Genomic DNA, 6,974 nt, shown 5'->3' with positions numbered 1-6,974 from the left:
TCCTGGTCATGGACATTGGATGTCATTGATAACGGGATCACATCATTAGGAGAATGATGTGATGGACAATATCCAATCCTAAGCATAGCACTAGATCGTATTGTTCGTCTGCTAAAGTTTTCTAATGTCAAGTATCATTTCCTTAGACCATTAGATTGTGCAACTCCCGGATACCGTATGAGTGCTTTGGGTGTATCAAACGTCACAATGTAATTGGGTGATTATAAAGGTGCACTACAGGTATCTCCGAAAGTGTCTGTTGAGTTGGTACGAATCGAGATTGGGATTTGTCACTCCGTGTGACGGAGAGGTATCTCTGGGCCCACTCGGTAATGCATCATCATAATGAGCTCAATGTGACTAAGGAGTTACCCACGGGATGATGTGTTACGGAACGAGTAAAGAGACTTGCCGGTAACGAGATTGAACAAGGTACATGGATACCGAGGATCGAATCTCGGGCAAGTACCATAGCGGTAGACAAAGGGAATTGCATACGGGATTGATTGAATCCCCGATATCGTGGTTCATCTGATGAGGTCATCATGGAACATGTGGGAGGCAACATGGGTATCCAGATTCCGCTGTTGGTTATTGACCGGAGAGGTGTCTCAGTCATGTCTGCATGGTTCCTGAACCCGTAGGGTCTACACACTTAAGGTTTGATGACGCTAGAGTTGTAATGGGAATAGTATGTGGTTACTGAAGGTTATTCGGAGTCCCGAATGAGATCCCGAACGTCATGAGGAGCTCCAGAATGGTCCGGAGGTAAAGATTCATATATAGGAAGTGGAGATTTGATCGTCGGAAACGTTTCAGGAATCGTCGGTATTGTACCGGGATCACCGGAAGGGTTCCGGGGGTCCACCAGCCCCGAAGAGCTACGTGGGCCAGAAGTGGATGGGAACCAACCCCTAGGTGGGCTGGTGCGCCACCCACCTTGGCCCAAGGTGCACAAGAGGGCAAGGGAGGGCTAACCCTAGGCGTGGGGGCTGCCTTGAGTGGCAAGCCACCCTAGGGCGCCGCCTCCTCCTCCTCTTGGGCTGCCGCACCACCTAGGGAAACCCTAGGGGTGGCCCACCCTCCTCCTCCTCCCCTTGTATATATGTGAGGGTTTGGGGCTGCTAGACACACAAGTTTCATCCTCCCTCGGTGCAGCCCTACCTCTCCTCCTCCTCGTCCTCCGTTGCGCTTGGCGAAGCCCTGCCAGAGTACCACACAGCTCCACCGTCACCACGCCGTCGTGTTGCCAGAGCTCTCCCTCAACTCCTCCTCTCTCCTTGCTGGAGCAATGTGAAGGAGACGTCATCGGGCTGCACGTGTGTCGAACGCGAAGGTGTCATTGTTCGGTGCTTAGATCGGAATCTTCCGCGATCTGAATCGCCGCGAGTACGACTCCATCAACCGCGTTCCAGTAATGCTTCCTCTTAGCGATCTTCAAAGGTATGAAGATGCTCTACAACCTCTCGCGTTGCTTGTTTCTCCTAGATAGATCATGGTATGACGCATGATTTTTTTGAATTACTACTACGTTACCCAATAGTGGCATCCGAGCCAGGTTCTATGTGTAGATTCCATGCACGACTAGAACACCAAATTTGTGGGCGATGATTTTGTCAATTGCTTGTCGTTACTAGTCCAATCTTTTTTCGGCAGTATTGTCGGATGAAGCGGCCCGGAACGACTTTACATGTACGCTTACGTGAGATTGGTTCCACCGCCTAACATGCAGTTGTTGCATAAGGTGTCTAGCGGGTGTCTGTCTCTCCCACTTTAGTCAAATTGGATTCGATGAAAAGGGTCCTTATGAAGGGTAAATAGCACTGGCATATCAACGTTGTGGTTGTCATGTAGGTAAGACGCGTTCTTGCTAGAAACCCAAATCAGCCACGTAAAACTTGTAACAACAATTAGAGGATGTCTAACTTGTTTTTGTAGGGTATGATATGTGATGTGATATGGCCAAAAGGATGTGATGTTACATATGTGTGATGTATGATATTGATCATGTTCTTGTAATAGGATTCATTTAAATCTGAGAAAAATGGTTGTTCCATTTATATGAGTGATATGTTTTATGATCATGCCCTGCTGGTCAATTGTTTATTCTTGATGAATCTCGAACGTGATGTTAGACATATTCATAGTGTGAGTACCAAAAGATGTAAGGTTGATAATGAAAGTCCCACATACTTGTGGTACTGCCGCCTTGGTCATATCGGTGTCAAACGCATGAAGAAACTCCATACAGATGGACTTTTGGAGTCTCTTGATTTTGAATCATTTGACACATGCGAACCGTGTCTCATGGGCAAGATGACCAAGACTCCGTTCTCCGGAACAACGGAGCTAGCAACCAACTTATTGGAAATAATACATACCGATGTATGTGGTCCAATGAGCGTTGAGGCTCGCGGTGGCTATCGTTATGTTCTCACCCTCACTGATGACTTAAGCAGAAATGGGTATGTCACTTAATGAAACACAAGTCTGAAACCTTTTAAAGGTTCAAGGAATTTCAGAGTGAGGTAGAGAATCAACGTGACAAGAAAATAAAGTTCCTACGATCTGATCGTGGAGGAGAATATTTGAGTCACGAGTTTGGCACGCACTTAAGAAAATGTGGAATTGTTTCACAACTCATGCCGCCTAGCACACCGCAGCGTAACGGTGTGTCTGAATGTCGTAATCACACTTTATTGGATATGGTGCGATCTATGATGTCTCTTACTCATTTACCGCTATCATTTTGGGGATATGCATTGGAAACTGCCGCATTCACTTTAAATAGGGCATCGTATAAATCCGTTGAGACGACACCGTATGAATTATAACTAGTGAAGAATAAGATAATGATGATGATCATGAATCTTCAGATCAAGTTCCTACCGAACCTCGAAGGTCCACAAGGACACGTTTCGCACCAGAGTGGTACGCCAATCCTGTCATGGAAATCATGTTGTTGGACAACAGTGAACCTTCAAACTATGAAGAAGCGATGGCGGGCCCGAATTCCAACAAATGGCTTGAAGCCATGAAATATGAGATAGGATCCACGTATGAGAACAAAGTATGGACTTTGGTGGACTTGCCCAATGATCGGCGAGCCATAGAAAATAAATGGATCTTTAAGAAGAAGACTAATGCAGATGGTAATGTGACCGTCTATAAGGCTCGACTTGTCGCTAAGGGTTATCGACAAGTTCAAGGAATTGACTACGACGAGAATTTCTCACCCGTAGCGATGCTGAAGTCTGCCCGAATCATGTTAGCAGTTGCCGCATTTTATGATTATGAAATCTGGCAAATGGACGTCAAAACGGCATTCCTGAACGACTTTCTTAAGGAAGAATTGTATATGATACAACCGGAAGGTTTTGTCGATCCTAATAATGCTGACAAGGTATGCAAGCTCCAGCGCTCCATCTATGGGCTGGTGCAAACATCTCGGAGTTGGAACATTCGCTTTGATGAGGTGATCAAAGCGTTTGGGTTTGTACATACTTATGGAGAAGCCTGTATTTACAAGAAAGTGAGTGGGAGCTCTTTGTTTGCTTGTGTGCTCTTTGTTCGCTTGTGTGCTTTGTTTGCCCTTTTCTCTCGCTTGCTCTTTGTTCGCTTGTGTGCTTGCTTGCTTGATGAAGTCACCATGACTGAAAACACCAAACTTCGTGACTTCTCAAATACTAATAATAATGATTTTATTAGTACTCCGATTGCTCCCGCCACTAGTGCGGAGTCATACGAAATCAATGCCGCTTTGCTGAATCTTGTTATGAAAGAGCAATTCTCCGGCCTTCCTAGTGAAGATGCCACATCCCATCTTAATACCTTCATTGAGCTTTGCGGTATGCAAAAGAAGAAAGATGTGGATAATGATGTGATTAAATTGAACCTTTTTCCTTTCTCGTTGTGAGATCGAGCAAAAACTTGGTTTTCGTCTTTGCCCAAAAATAGTATTGATTCTTGGAATAAGTGCAAAGATGCTTACATATCCAAGTATTTTCCGCCGGCTAAGATTATCTCTCTCCGTAATGATATCATGAATTTTAAGCAACTTGATCATGAACATGTTGCACAATCTTGGGAGAGAATGAAATTGATGATTAGAAATTGTCTCGCTCATGGCTTGAGTCTTTGGATGATTATACAAATCTTCTAGATAATATCATGACGAACTACTCTCAGTGGCACACTGAAAGGTCACCTACTAGTAAGAAGGTACACGCTATAGAAGAAATTAACTCGTTGAGTGCTAAGATGGATGAGTTAATGAATTTGGTTGCTAGTAGAAGTGCTCCTTTAGATCCTAATGATATGCCCTTGTCTTCCTTGATTGAGAGTAGCAACGCTAGTTTGGACGTTAATTTTGTTGGTAGGAATAATTTTGGCAACAAGAATGCTTTTAGAGGAAACTATGTTCCTAGGCCTTTTCCTAGTAACTCCTCTAATAACTTTGGCAAATCCTACAACAATACTCATGGAAATTACAATAGATTACCCTCTCATCTAGAGAGTAATATCAAAGAGTTTATTAACTCACAAAAGATTGTCAATGCGTCCTTAGAGGAAAAACTACTCAAAATTGACGATTTGGCTAGAAGCGTTGATAGAATGTCTAGTGATATTGATGCTTTGAAAGTTAGATGTGCTCCTCCCAAGATCAATATGGATGAAACTTTGAAAGCTATGCGTGTTTCCATGAGTGAGAGCAAAGAAAGAACCGCCCAAATTCGTGCTAGACATGAATGGCTTAAAAAGGCGTGTTCTCGTGATAAGAATCACGAAGATCTTAATGTGCTTGGTGTGACTCCCATTGTATCTTTGTTTTCTTGTGTCAAACCTAATGATGATGGGGATGGATATGAATCCACCTTGGTTGAAAAACGCCCCAATGATTCGGAGTCCATCTATCTTGATGCTAAAAGCATTGAAACTGGAGTAGAAGATATTAAAACTTTGAGTAGTAAGGAAACTACTACTTTGGATTTCAAGGAATTCAATTATGATAGTTGCTCCTTGATTGAATGCATTTCCTTGATGCAATCCATGCTAAACTCCCCACACGCTTATAGCCAAAACAAGGCCTTTACCAATCATATCGTCAAAGCTATGATAAAATCTCTTGAAGAGAAACTTGAATTGGAAGTCTCTATCCCTAGAAAGCTTCATGATGAGTGGGAACCTACTATCAAAATCAAAATCAAAAACTATGAATGCAATGCTTTGTGTGATTTGGGTGCTAGTGTTTCCGCGATTCCAAAGTCTTTATGTGATGTTCTGGGTTTTAATGAGATTGAGGAGTGTTCTCTTAATTTGCATCTTGTGGATTCTACTGTCAAGAAACTCATGGGAAGGATCAATGATGTTCTTATTATTGCAAATAGGAACTATGTACCCGTGGATTTCATTGTGCTTGACATTGACTGCAATCCTACATGCCCTATTATTCTTGGTAGACCTTTCCTAAGGACTATCGGTGCTATCATCGATATGAAGGAAGGGAATATCAGATTTCAGTTTCCTTTAAAGAAGGGCATGGAGCACTTTCCTAGAAAGAAAATAAGACTGCCTTATGAATCCATGATAAGGGCTACTTATGGTTTGAGAACCAAAGACGACGATACGTGATTCCATCACCTTATGCCTAGCTAAGTGTGTTAAACAATAGCGCTTGTTGGGAGGCAACCCAACGAATTTATCTTTTTCTTTCTGTTTTGTTGCGTCCACACCATCATAATTCTGTTGTGATTGTGTCTTTTGTGTTTATTTTTGTGTTTGGGCCAAGCAAAACCTTTATGACTAGTCTGGGTGATGGTTGTTTGATCCTGCTGGAAAAAGACATAAACTTTTTGCTCACGAGATTATTTTTCTTTTTTATTCAGAAAGATATTTGGAGTTGATTCTTTTTGCTTCTTGTTGATATGCCTTTTGCCCAGGCAGTCGTAATTGTTCAGAATTTTTGAGGTACCAGAAGTATACGAAGTATACAGATTGCTACAGGCTGGTCTGTTTTTGACAGATTCTGTTTTTGTTGAGTTGGTTGCTTGTTTTGATGAAACTATGGATAATATCGGGGGGGGGGGGGTACTAGCCATGGAAAAGTGAGAATACGGTAATCTAACACCAATATAAATATAAATCAAGATTGCTACAGTACCTAAAGAGGTGGTAGTTTGTTTTCTTGTGCTAATTTTATCACGAGTTTGTATTTAAAGTTTTGTGTTGTGAAGTTTTCAAGTTTTGGGTGATGTTCTCATGGAAAAAGAGATAAGGAGTGGAAAGAGCTCGAGCTTGCGGATGCCCAAGGCATCCCAAGCTAAATTCAAGGACACCAACAATCCTAAGCTTGTGGATGCCCCGGGAAGGCATCCCCTCTTTCGTCTTCAATCCATCGGTAACATTACTTGGAGCTATATTTTTATTCATCACATGATATGTGTTTTGCTTGGAGCGTCTTGTATCGTAGGAGTCTTTTCTTTTTTTTGTGTCACAATCATCCTTGCTGCACACCTTTTGAGAGAGACATGCACTCATCGTGATTTTGCTAGAATGCTCATAGTGCTTCACTTATATCTTTTGAGCTAGATAATTTTGCTCTATGTGCTTCACTTAGATCTTTTAGAGCACGGCGGTGCGTGACTTGGTAGTTGGCTTGTGCTATGAAAGTAGTCCCCAAAGGTGATAGGTACCCAAAGAGGATACAAAAACCTCCATCTTCATGTGCATTGAGTAGAAAGAGAAGTTTTAATTCCTCTCAATTAGTTTTGAGACGTGGATTTGGTAATATTAAGAGTTATGTTAGTAGGGTGTTGTGAATCTAGAAATATTTGTGTTGAAGTTAGTGATTCCCGTAGCATGCACGTATGGTGAACCGCTATGTTAGGAAGTCGGAGCATAATTGATCTATTGATTGTCATCCTTTGTGTTGCGGTCGGGATCGCGCGATGGTTAACACGTACCAACCATTCCCC

Source organism: Hordeum vulgare, chromosome 6H (assembly GCF_904849725.1).
Source record: "Hordeum vulgare subsp. vulgare chromosome 6H, MorexV3_pseudomolecules_assembly, whole genome shotgun sequence".
Classification (NCBI taxonomy): Eukaryota; Viridiplantae; Streptophyta; class Magnoliopsida; order Poales; family Poaceae; genus Hordeum; species Hordeum vulgare.
This window is presented reverse-complemented; position numbering follows the sequence as displayed.